Raw genomic sequence first — 13,468 nt, 5'->3', positions numbered from 1 at the left:
TACCAAGAGTTTATGCTAATGAGGTGACTTTTGTCAGTGTCCCAAGAAAGATTCAGGAGGGGGCTGGTCAACAGGAAGACCCAGCCTTGATGAGAACTTCCAACCCCATCCCCAGACCTCAGAGGAGTGGAGAGGGGTTGGAGATTGAATTTTATCCCCAATGGCCAATAATTCAATCAACTACGCCTAGATAATGAAATCTGTATAAAATCACACAAATGATGGGGCTCAGAGTGCCTCCAGATTGGTGAGCACGTTGGGGTACTGGGAAGGTGGTACACCTAGAGAGGACACGGAAGCTGATCTTTCCCACTACCCTCACATCACTCCATAGCATAGATGAAATCTATGCATCTCTTCATTTGGCTGTTCTTGAGTCGTAGTGTATCCTTTATAATATACCCGTAATAGTAGTTAAAGTGCATTCCTGAGTTCTGTGAATCATCCTAGCAAATTATTGAACCAGATGCAGTGGTCACGGGAAAACCCAAATATGTGGTAAACTGAGCAGAAATGTGGGTAGCCTGGGTACTCCATTTGTGGATAGTAGGGGAGTCTTATGGGACTGGGGAACCTGGACTAATTCCAGATAGTTAGTATGAGAGTTGAATTGTTAGATACCTAGTTGATATCAGAGAATTGGTTGTTGGTGTTAGAAAAGATATCATCTATTTGGTGTCAGGGAGGATAAAAACATTTCAACTGCCTACTGTGTGGATCTGGGTAAACAACAAAACCTTTCCGAACCTGTTTTCTCATCTATAAAGTGTGTACAATGCTTCCTTTGCAGGGTTATTGTACCATCAGAAAAAAGTATCAACTTCAAATAGAGCTCGACATTAATAAATGATCAGTAAGTGGTAGCTGCAACTATTTTTGTTTTATCATTCTCACTGTTTTCATTTTCAAATGTGTTTTCCAAATTCTTTTATTTACTGACAGACTTTGTGTTATTACCAATAAATAATTATATCAAAAGAAAATATTTCTAAGATCCCTTTACAATATTTCCCTTTATCCAGGTAAATAATTTCATGAACAATAATTAAATGTCAGAAAATGAATCATAGATGAGCTACCAATATTTGATAGTGTTTTGTAAATAAGGTAAAAGAGTCCAGGGAGGAGTAGAATCTATTGATATTTCCAAAAAAAATCCATAGAGCCTCTGGAAGGTGACTACACTATTCACTGAAAATCTGTGAGTATATAATGACTGTTGAAGACTTTCCAGACTACCCTATATAAAGATGTACACCACCATTTCTCTCATTTTCTATCCCAATTCCCAGGCTTATTTTCTTTATAACAGTTATTATTGTTTGAAAATATCTTATCCTTTTTTATCTGTTTCATATCCATTCCATACTACCATATATATTTTACAAGAGCAGGACTCCTATCTTTTATGTTCATCACTCTATTTCTATTTCCAAGAACAATATCCAGGGGGATAAAAGTTCAATAAATGTTTATAGAATTAGTGAATAAATGAATGATGGTATTTATAACTTTTAAAGATGAAAACGTATAGGTTTAGGATCTCAGGAAAAAGAAAAAGACAGAGGTAATCCCTCCCACTTGAGGATCGCTTAGAATAGCGGTAGATGGATGTATTTGACATGAAATGGTCATTAGCTCCACTTCCAAGTTTAATCATCAACCATGTTCTACCTTCATGAAATGAAATGACCCAGCCTTTTGGTGTCAGGTTGTAAGATGCAGATATATTCTTCAGGATATGTTAGTCTAGGCTATCCCCTTCCTGGGCTGTCTTAACTGGGTAGCTTTATTACAAGAGTTGAACCTCATCCCAACTCATGCTCCCACTTGGAAAGGGAAGAAAGATGGTGGCAGTAATAGCTAAATTGCCTTGCTCTAGGGAAATTGTCAGCCTTTTCCCCAAATCTCACCCCATTGCCTAGTTATTTTGAAGGATGTTGTGCATTCAGATGAGGCTCTAGATGTCAGGACCAAATGTAAAGTAGAAGGTATCCTCCACATTCAGGGAACAAGCTATGTAATAGTTCCATGATCCCATAAGATTCAAGGCAGCCAAAATGTAGTCTCCTGCTTAGGAATCCATGATCTGGGAGATCCCTCCCACTTGAGGATCACTTACTCCTCATACATATTGGCCAGCAGGGGGCAGTTGGGGTGAGAATGTTATGTTATTTGTCTCCAAGCTACCCCATGGTCCTTTCTTTTCTATATCTAAATGCGCACAATGTAACCATACTTAGAAGTACCCACCTTATCTGTTATTCTTCAGACTTGCTATCTTTGCCTTTTATATCTTGAGTAATGTCCCCACTGTGAAGGTGAAATGATGGAAATCCTAGATTGACTGGGAGAAACTAAGTGAAAAGACGATTCAAGCCTTTGCCCCCAGATTGCCTTTTGCTATATAATTATCCCCATATAGTTCCTTAGGCCTAACCTAGTGTGGGATCAATGAATTAGAGACAGCTGGATGGGAGTTAGTAGCTAAGCCAACAGATGTGAGACTTCCCAGAGTTCCCCAATTGCAGTGAGATACAGGAAGAACTAAAAGTGTCCCATTAGCTCAAGAAGACATAAAAGGAAATGAGGGAGAGATAGATTCAGAAGGTCTTGTGTGGGGTATGAAGAAGTCCCCAGATTAATTTCTATGGACTGCCACTTAGACACCAAATATGAATAGTGCCATCTCAGTGCATGTAACAGGTATACAGTAACACAGGACCAGATGCTGCATTCTCCTAATCAAGCTTTTTCTATAAACTCTTTGGCCCCACCCTGTACCATAAGATGAAGCCTCAGAGATGGGGTTGGTGGGTAATCAGATGAATGGGCCTTTGAAATAATTGGGATTTAGTTTTTGCCATTGGTAACACATAGGGCTCAATTAATGTAAATTAGGTTATGTAAAAAATAAAGTTGCATTTCTTTACCTGGTGAATGAGTTTTTATACCCATTGCAAAAGTAATGTATTCTATAGAAAGCATTGCCTTTCATAAATTATACCTGCCTTGATTTACCCTGAGGCAACAATAAGATACTAAGAAAAGAGCATATGTGGGCTTTGGTATCTGTCAGACCTGGATTTGAGTTGTAGTTCTATAATTTACTTCATATGTAAACTCAGGAAGTTTGCTAAATCCTCCTATGCCTATTTTCTACTTATAAAATGTGGAAAATAATATCCATATCATGGAATTTTCTGGAGGATATCATTAGATGAGGCAAATGGAAATCTCTAGCCTTGTACCTTGTTTGTGATCTATTCTAGTTTCCAATTGTTAGCACTGGTGGGGGTAGGTTCAGCTTAGAAATGGGTAGACCCTGAAAAGAACTGGGTCTTAACATCGTAAGGCCAGCATTTCTAGATGTGGCTCTGAAAGTTCCACCTTGTCCAGAGTCAGGGGAACAGGATGTCCTGAAAGAATGACAAGATGGCTTGTCATCAGAACTGTGTAGTGCTCTTTTTTGTTTGTTTGTTTGTTTTTTAAGTTTATTTATTTTGAGAGAGAGAGACAGAGACAGAGTGCAAGTGGGGGAGGAGCAGAGAGAGAGAGGGAGACAATCTGAAGCAAGCTCCAGGCTCTGAGCTGTCAGCACAGAACCCGATGTGGGGCTCTAACTCATGAACCACGAGATCATGACCTGAGCCGAAGTCAGATGCTTAACCAACTGAGCCACCCAGGCACCCCAGAACTGCGTAGCGCTCTTAGCAGCATTCTGGTTCTCCCTCAAGCCCCACTATTTCATCATCCAATGGGACTGCTTTCTAATCAAACTTATATACTCATCAATTCTTATAATAAAACCTATTAACTTTTCTGTTATCTCGATTCCTTTGACTCTGAAAAAATGACTAATTAACTGAATGAGTAACTTATTTAAAACAATTTAGGCATGAAATAATTTTCTTGGTCCAACATTTTCAAATTACTTACCACATAGCAGGCACTGCTCTCACCACAAAGGATACAAACTTGCATAAAACCAAGTCCTTTCCTCAAGGAGCTCCCCGTATGGTATGGAAGACAGACATAAAAGTAGTCAGTTGTGAGAACATGTGATTAGTATAATAAGAGAAATGTATTCAAGGTTCTATGGGCTTGGCACCAAGGTTAGGGGGCAGAATGAGAATAAAAGTAATTATTGACACTGACATAATTCCCACACACCCCTTAACAATGATGGCATTTCACAGGTGGGGAAGCTGACCATTTCCCCACCTGTGAAATGGTCAAGAGCTGGGTGATCTTCTTTTTAATCATATTCAAGTTAGTTAACATACAGTGTATTCCTGGCATCAGTAGTAGAACCCAATAATTCATCTCTTGCATATAACACCCAGTGTCAAAGACGGAGGTGACATTTCTAAATGAGGTGGACTAGACAGGAGTGAGGCTGAGAAAAGCAAACAACCGGGCCAGTCTAAATCCAAAGCCCATGGCTTACCCACTGTGCATACACCACTTTGTGACTGCTTCACGGCTCCACCACACCACGCCTCAAGCATTTCCTCTGCAGCGACTCCTACATCTGCCACCAGATGACTCCTTAACAGTCCGTTAACAGCCACAATGAGAGGACACTACATTTTTGTAAGGTTTTTTTCCTCCCCCATTATAAGTACTGGTGTTATTTTGTATTTATGCTTTTTCTTGCCAACTATATTAAACTTGACACATTTACTGTACATTTTTATTCCTTCTCTAGATCTGGTTGGGACAGAGGATTTTCTCTAATTAGTTTATATTTTAGAGTTTATGTTTCATTCTGGAACTGCCTGGAGGCTCATTGGTGTTATAGGTGCAAGATAAATGTTAGTCATTATCATGATAAAAACTCAATAAACATTTAGGCAATGCAAAGTTATAATTTGGGGGAGTTTATGGAAGAATCTGAAATAATTCAAATCATGAAAGATTCCATTACTAGATGCTGCTGGGCTGGTTTCAGGAACTCACAGTGCATTGTTCATTTTTACCCTGGCTCTCCCTCCACACGACTCTATTTTGACAGGCGAAAGCAATTAAAGTCACTGTTTTGGAACTTAGTTCATCTTCTTTGCCATCCCTCCTTCTCATCTTCTCTCTCCATCCAATCTGTCATCAGTGCACAAGTGTCCTGGCCTTGAGCTGGCCTCGGCAGAGCTGAAGAAAGAGAAAAAGAATTTCTGGGAAAGAGGGAGACTTATCACGGAAGGGCTTTGCACTGGCACTCAGGGGTCCTTGAGGCTCTCCGTGCGTTCTGGTACTTGAAGGTGTGAGTAGCAGCAACTTAACCACAAGCACCAGTGTGCATACACTCGTGGCAGCCAAGATCAAAAGAGAAGTAGAAAGCCGGCCATTGGTAAAAGGAAGGGAGCCTTATGAAATGCTGAAAAAGACTATCCGCAGCTCTTAACAAATGCTGAAAGCCTGGGCAAAAGCAAATGGAAAGGGGAGACTTTCAAGGCTCTATCACAGCTTGTTTCATGTGTAATATAATGCACACACAAGCACAAATGTGCTTCTATAGCAAGAACCCTATGACGCTGAGGTAAGTGTTGCAGCACAGAACTGTCTTGCTTGGTTTAGTGCATTTGAGGACCAGAATCTTGACTTTAGTAGGTACGTTCTGGCAAGTTAAATGAACTAGCCATACATTTAATACCTAGAGAGAATGATATTGTTTTAAAATTATCCTCCATAATTAAAATTCTGTTAAACATAACAAAGCTTAAACGTACAGTATGAGTAACTTTTATATATGCACATACCTGTGTACACAGCGCTCTCATAAAATATACATTTCCATTACCCCCAAATGTTCCTCTGATTTTTCCTCTTGGAGGGATTTTTTTTGCCATATGATTTCATGAAGTTCATCAAATGTTTTGAGAAGTGAATAACCTCACATTCTGCAATGGTAATATAGAAGGGAATGATATAAAGTGAGTGTAATCCTGTGTGTGTGTGTGTGTGTGTGTGTGTGTGTGTGTGTGTGTGTGGTCACTTTCCAGATGTTTCTCACCAGGAAGCCAAGAGCCACTGCATCAGGCTTGACTCAGGAACGTGTCTGACAGTCTGAACAGTCTGACTCTACCTGTAGGTCTTCCATTTTGCCCGTTCCTTATTGCCTGTGCCCCGGAATGAACTTGTATCAGACCTCTGCCAGTGAGCTCCATTCACTTGTTCAAGCTAAATTTCTTATAATCCAATTCATTTGCACTTGATATGAATGGAAGGGGTTACTTTCTTCCAACACAACCACCAACATACTGGGAGTGGCATGATGTGTTGTAGCTCTCTAATCCACACCAGAATGATCAGAGTCTGTGATCCCCGTGGTAGTCCTGCTCTTTCTGGAGAGCCAACATTCTCAGTGCTTCCTGCAGTGACAAGTGGCATTTTAAACCTCTTTTGTCAGGTAGTATCACTTCCTCCTTTGGACTCTCCATTTTCAGAGTGCTCTGAGACACCCTGTGTGATATTATTAAACACCCTTTTGGCAGCAATAGCTTCCATTGTGACAAGGTGGTTACTCAATGTCAATATCTTGTGTATTCACAAAAATTTTGTCTTTCGTTAGGTAATGTGCCATTTTTAAAATTTTGACAATTATCCTGTGATGAAGGTATTCTTCTAAGCTGTATTGAATACATGAGGAGTAGGAGGGAAGTTAATCAAATCTGCCAACACGAGGCAGAGCTAGGATTTTAACCTCAGGGTTCTAATTCCAAATCCTTTTCATGTATTTTTTTAAAATATATAAATATACTATATCATCTCCAGCTAGAATAAATAATGGTGAGGCAAAATCCAGCTGCATGAAATCAATGTGCCATCTTTATTTCTGTTGGTTGTTGGTGAATATGGTATTATTATATATTTCTGCATTACCTAAGGTTAAAACCCATGGGACAAATTGTTCAAAGACACCACTAATGATCAGAAGTCTAAGGAAAAGCAGCCACAGATGCAAAAACTCTATATCACACTGGTTATCTCTGCTCTTCTATTGAAGATATCTCCTTGAATTACAAATGTGACCATATCAGTCTTGTTTAACATTTCCACTGTCTTCTCATCTTCCACAAAATAAAAAGTCTTTTCTAAGTTTAAAGTGTGTTCATGAGTGGACACTTACCTCACTAGATTCACCTCTCCCATAGCCCTCACGCATACATTTTCTCAACATCGATACTTTAGCCAGTTTCATATTCTTGTACTTCCTCAAGCAGTATGCTTTTTCTTATTTCCAGACCTCTGTGCATGTTCTGGTTCAACTTCCCCTATTCTTTGTTCACTTTGTCACAGTTTAAAAGTCACTTCCTTTGAGAAGTCCTCCCTTGTGTTGGTTATTTTGGGCTTCTAGAACCATTCCTAACATATACTAGGCTCTAAATAAATTTTTACTAAATAAAAGTTGATAAACAATAACACGGAGAATAGTGCAGAGATTAACTCATTCTTTTTTTTTTTTAAGTTTATTTATTTTGAGAGAGCAAGCAGAGGAGGGGCAGAAAGAGAGGGAGAGAGAGAATCCCAAGCAGGCTTCTCACTTCCCACACAGGGCCCTACATGGGGCTTGAACTCATGAACTGTGAGATCATGACCTGAACGGAAATCAAGAGTCAGATACTCAACTGGCTGAGCCACCGAAGCACCCCTGTTTCATATTTTCAGAAAGCAAAGGATTATAAGATTGAAATTTTGGCAGAAGTAACACTTACTTTTAAAGTTTCATTCTGTTCTATTAGGTATTTCCTTAATCTGGGGACCACCATTTTGACTTGAGTAAGTCAGTCCCTCCCTACTCAATGAATATTTGTTGTATATTCCAGTGCCCGAGACTGTTGCAGATGCTGAGGATATGACAATGTGTAAGACAGATAAAATTGCACCCTCACTGAGCTTACAACCTAATGAAGATATAAATATACAGTTTCAGGTAGTGATAAGTAGTATAAAAATAAAATACTAAGGGAAGTAGAATATGATTGGTGTGGAGTCACTTGGGTCAGTTTTAACAGGGTCAATAGGGAAGGCACCCAGAAGAGGTGACAACTGATCAAAGACCTGAATAAAGTAAGGACATGAGATAAATATCTGAAAAAAAGCATGCCAGGCAGATGAAATAGCAAAAGCCATGAGAGAAACACACACACACACACACACACACACACACACACACACACACACACAGAAAGAGAGAGCGAGAGAGATTAGAAAGAATTGGCTTATAGCATCATGAGGTCTATCTAGGCAAGTCTGAAATTCATAGGACAGGCCATTAGGGAACCCTGGCAGGAGTCATGCTACAGTCCACAAAGGGATAGAATTTCCTTTTCCCCAGGGAAATCTCAGTTTTGCTCATAAGTCCTTTCAACTGATTGAACCAGGCCAATACAGATTATCAATGCTAAAGCACTTTACTTAAAGTCAATTCATTGTAGATATGAACTTATAAAATGTATATATGTAGATATGAATTTATAAAATACCTTCCTAGAAGCACCTAGATTAACATTTGATTGAGTAACTGGAGACTATAGTCTAGGCAAGTGGATACATACAATTAATTAGCCGTTACTATGGGATAACATATAGGGAGGACTGTAAAAGGACCAGTAAGGTCAGAGTGGAACAAGCCAAGGAGAGAGTAATGAAACATGAGATAGAAGAAACACTTAGGAGGCACAGTCATACATGGCCCAGAAGACCACGGTAGAGACTTCATATTTTAGTCCATGAGAGATGGAAAAACATTGGACACAGTTAATAAATGATAGACTTTTAAAATATTACTTTGGCTATAATGAGAAAAATAGCTTCTCTAGATAAACCACTTAGGAGGCTGTTGCCTTTGGTCCATGATAAAGATGAGGATGGTTTGGACCAGAGTGGGAGAGATGGAGGTAGGTGGTCATATATCCTATCCACAAAATCTTTTTTGAAGGTAGAGCCAACGGTACTTACTAGTGGGTTTGATGTGGTAAGTGAGGGAGAATAGTAAGAAAAAAGGAGGACTCCTAGATCTTGGGCCCAAGCAGTTAGATTAAAGGGTGGTAACTAAGATGGCAGACACTAGTTAAGGATGAATGTGAGGGGGTTGGGCGTTTGGTATATGCTAATAGATGCCTATGAAGCATTCAGTTAGTAATGTTAAGTAGGAAGTTTGATACATTAGGAGGGGTGGTGCTGGTGGTGGTGGAAGGTAAATTAGGATTATCAGCATATCCTAAACTCTGGGACCCTCTAAGGAAAGCAGGAGAATCTAGTGGAGAAACTACTAAGAAGCAAACAGTGAGGTAAAGGAACCTGGAGAATGTGCATCGAGGATGTTAAGTGAAAAACTGGCTCATAAAGGAATGGAAACAGTGCAAATATCAAGGCATTTATGGACTTTTTTTTTTTTTAATTTTGAGAGAGCATGAGCATGCAAGCAAGCAGGGGAGGGCAGAAAGAGGGAGAAGAGAGAATCCCAAGCAGGCTCCACACTATCAGCACAGAGCCCGGCACGGGGCTCAAACTCATGAACCATGAGATCATGACCTGAGCAGAAATCAAGAGTCAGATGCTTAACTGACTGAGCCACCCAGGCACCCCAGCATTTATAGATGTCTAAACGAGCTGACAACTATATCCCAGTTAGTGGTGATCAGACTAAAATGATACAAAAGTGTGACGGGTAGAGGAACCAAAGACCTCGAATGAGTATATCCATCACACCAGAACACCCCATTTCTCACTGCAGCAATTGTCTATTACTTTCCCCCAGCTCATCTACTCCCAAACTAAAAATAGTGTTATCTATTTCTCGAAAAGCTGTAAAAATAATACAAAAAAAAAAAAAATTCAAGCAGAAAACCCCTCAACGCACATCAGGGATTCAAGCATCTATTCCATTTGCAATTGTTCACCTCTACCTATGATTTCTTGTCTGGAAAGGGGGCACTGGAGAAGCCTGTAGAGTGTGCAGATTTAGGGTGAACCTGTTGATTGTGGGAAGGAGGAACAGTGGAAATACATGCTGTTATAGGATGAACAGTGTACGACAACGGAAGGAACACAATGAATATTAAAAATATGTAAAGAGGGCTACATGGGTGGCTCAGTCACTTAAGCTTCAGACTCTTGATTTCGGCTCAGGTCGTGATCTCATCATTCATGAGACTGAGCCCCACATCGGGCTCTGTGCTGACAGCATGGAGTCTGCTTAGGACTCTCTCTTTCCCTCTCTTTATGCCCCTACCCTGCTCACACACACATACTCTTCCCTCCCTCCCTCTCTCTCTCAAATTGAATAAAGTTAAAAAATATGTAAAGCACCATACCAACCCGAATAGATAATTATTTTGTTGTTCAACTACAATGAGCTCTCCAGCAGATTCTCAGTTCCATAACACAAGAGCTAATGATGGTATTTACAATGCCTCACACAGTATTTGGCAAACTATAGGCCCCCATTAATATCTTTCAAATAAATAATGGAGATTTTGTCTTGGTGAAAAGCATGCCATTTTGGAGCTGCAGGGCATCTTAAAGACTGTCTAGTACAACTCCTTTTACAGTTATGAAAAATTGTTCTCAGAAAAGTAACATAATTCATCCAGTACCATCCAGTGATATTGAAAGCAAGCAAACTTTATAAAATTTGGCTCCAAAGATGGATTAGGTCTTCATCAACAAGTGTTTGAGGAACTTATATTTGACAAGTGACACTTGAAAAAGCACTTCTTTAAATTTTGAATTGATAAAATTCAAAATGAACCAATCAGAATGTTTAACCTGGTTTTCCAGATCAAAGATTGGGGCAGTTTGAATTGACAGAGGCCCACAAGGAATGATTTTGCTGATGAAAAGTAAGGATGAGGAAAGAGACAAATTACTTTATACTATTCTGTACCAAAGAGCAAGTAACATAATTAATTGATTAATGTTTAGATTATTACTTATGAGTAATGCTATCGATTAATCAGTAGAGATGGAAGGGAATAGTTTGGGGCAATTGCGATTGAGTGTGGTACTGAGCTAGGGCCTTTGTTAAAACTTACAAAACATACTTCATGTATTATATACCTATTTTATCTCTCCCTGATATATATTGGTGATGTGTTGTTAGTCAGATTACTAAATACTTGAACTTCAGAATCTTGCTCCAAAGATTGGGAGATGTAATGATCACTACTGAGGACTGAATGCAATAATCCGTGTGAAGTACTTTATGTTTTCAGTCCTCACTCTAGGAAACATTATAAAAATTAAGCAACAAGTAACACCCTGCAGTGGGAATATTGGGCACAGACTCTGGTACGCTACAATCTCGGTGCCCATGCTCATTCCTCTTCTTCCCCATGTGTCTGTAGGGTAACGATTCCATATCTTTGAACTTCAGTTCAAGTATACATAGTAATGACTATATCCCAGGTTCTCTGCAAGAGTTGAGAAATGTACATCAAAGAAACTAGCACTTAGTTATTCTTTTCGTGTGTTGCCAGTTCCTCTGTCACCCCATTTGTACCTCTTCCTGATCCTGGTAGCACCCCCTTTCCCTGGTTGATCACAACCCAGAGCTTATTCCCAAATAACCTGCCCCATAGGATATCAGTCAAACCCTTCAAACATATGGGCTAAAAACACTCTAAAGTGTTATTCCTCCCTTAAGGTATGCATTTTAATGGCAATCCTTGAAAACCTAAAAGCCTTAAAAACCAAAAGAAATCAATGTTTAATGGTGGAATTTGAAGCATTATGACAGGGGAGAAGGAGCTGAAAGGGATTTTAGATTTCACTGAGTGCAACCAATTCATCTTATGGATGAGAAAACTGAGAAAGAAATGACAGGTGTCGCCCAACAGCCCCCAGCCGGTAACTCAGGCAGAAACTCAGACTATCAGGCTCATAATAAGCTGCTGTGCCAGAAGTGCCTTGTGTTTTGGGAGGAGCCTCAGCAGCAACCACCATACTATGATAGGAGAAAATAGGATAAAATAGGCAGAGAGGGAAAGGTTAGGACCTGAGGTCCCTGGGTGGGGAAAAACACCAATTTTGGAACAATGCTGGGAGCGTCTGACCACAGAAAAACCCCTCAGGCATAAGATTCCTCTTAAGAATGTAACACACCACCTACTTCCCCCCTCAGGTTCCCCTCTGGAATTTGACAAAAGACCTGACTAAAAATAAGTAGACCATAAAATGTATGACCCACAGGAAATGATATGGCCATAGACCACCCCTCATACAATAGAATTCAGCCAATCAGGAATGGACCACCCAGCACCTACAGTTATCCAGCCAATAAGGGTAGGAGCTGAGAAGGAATGAGGCAGAGGGGAAGGGAGGGCTGGCCAGAACCTTATAAAACAAGGACCCTTGCCTAGAGTCATGGACATTCACTTTCTAATGCCCCCTGTCTGTAAAGAGAGATTTCGTACTCATCTTCCTTTCTGATCTTATACTCTAATAACTTTTGCCTACTGTTCATTTTGTGTCCACCTCTTCATTCTTCAAATTGGCAAGACAGTGAACCCTGGGTATGAGGTAAAAAATCCTGCAACATTAGCACTACAGCAAATATTTCCTGTCCTTTTTTCTACCTCTCTTACTCAGCAACGGCTGGATCAGCTTCCCAGCCCCTAGGACCCAGGAGTGGTACTCTTTTCTGGGCATCTCATCCCAAAGAACATTTATCCTTTGCACCTAGAAGTGGTGAGGAAAATGGTCAATGCCCTTACTTGGAGGACACTCACTCATGGACTGCTCTTAACTAATTATACATTATTCAGGGACCGTTCTCTTACAGGAGGGGACAAATTGGCATTCTACTTATTCTGCATCACACAGAAGCAACAGCCAAGCCTTAAAAGTATAGATGAGAAAAATAGAATATAAAAGCGCCCATTACTTTATCTTGTTTTTCTCTATCCCAAACTAGTTTATGTAGAGATCAGAGAAAATACTGACTTCACGTTAAGTATAGGTCTTATGCCTGAGTCAGAAACTTGGGACTTTAGCTTCTCGTGGAGAGACGGAATGTGAAAGCTGTGGGTGAATTTTCTTGGGCTACTACAGAGAACCACTGAAGGTATACACCACAAGGTGACCTATAAAATCATGCAGTTGAACCAGTCTTGAACTTGTTCAACCCACATAGGTGACCTCCAGCTCTGGCCCTGCCTGTTGCTTTAGGTGCTGAGGGACATCAGTTTGATCTTTAAATAACTAAGAAAGCCATTCTGGGTCACCAATTGTCTTGGACTATTTTCAAACAAAGGAAGATAGGTGAGTCAAAGCAATTAGCTGAGAGACTAAATTATTTAAAACTACAAGGCCAAGAATGGGGGATGGGACAGAGGGTATGAATCACAGAAACAGTAAAAGAAAAGTAGAGAGACCATATTTTAGAGACATCAAGGGGAAACAAAGTAAAAATGATGAGAAGAAACTGTAATATAATTGTCAAAGGAAGATCAAAGAGGAGGCAAGC

The sequence above is a fragment of the Herpailurus yagouaroundi genome, unplaced genomic scaffold, assembly GCF_014898765.1.
Source record: "Herpailurus yagouaroundi ecotype Mexico unplaced genomic scaffold, PumYag 28, whole genome shotgun sequence".
Taxonomy (NCBI): domain Eukaryota; kingdom Metazoa; phylum Chordata; class Mammalia; order Carnivora; family Felidae; genus Herpailurus; species Herpailurus yagouaroundi.
Note: the sequence above shows the minus strand (reverse complement) of the source record.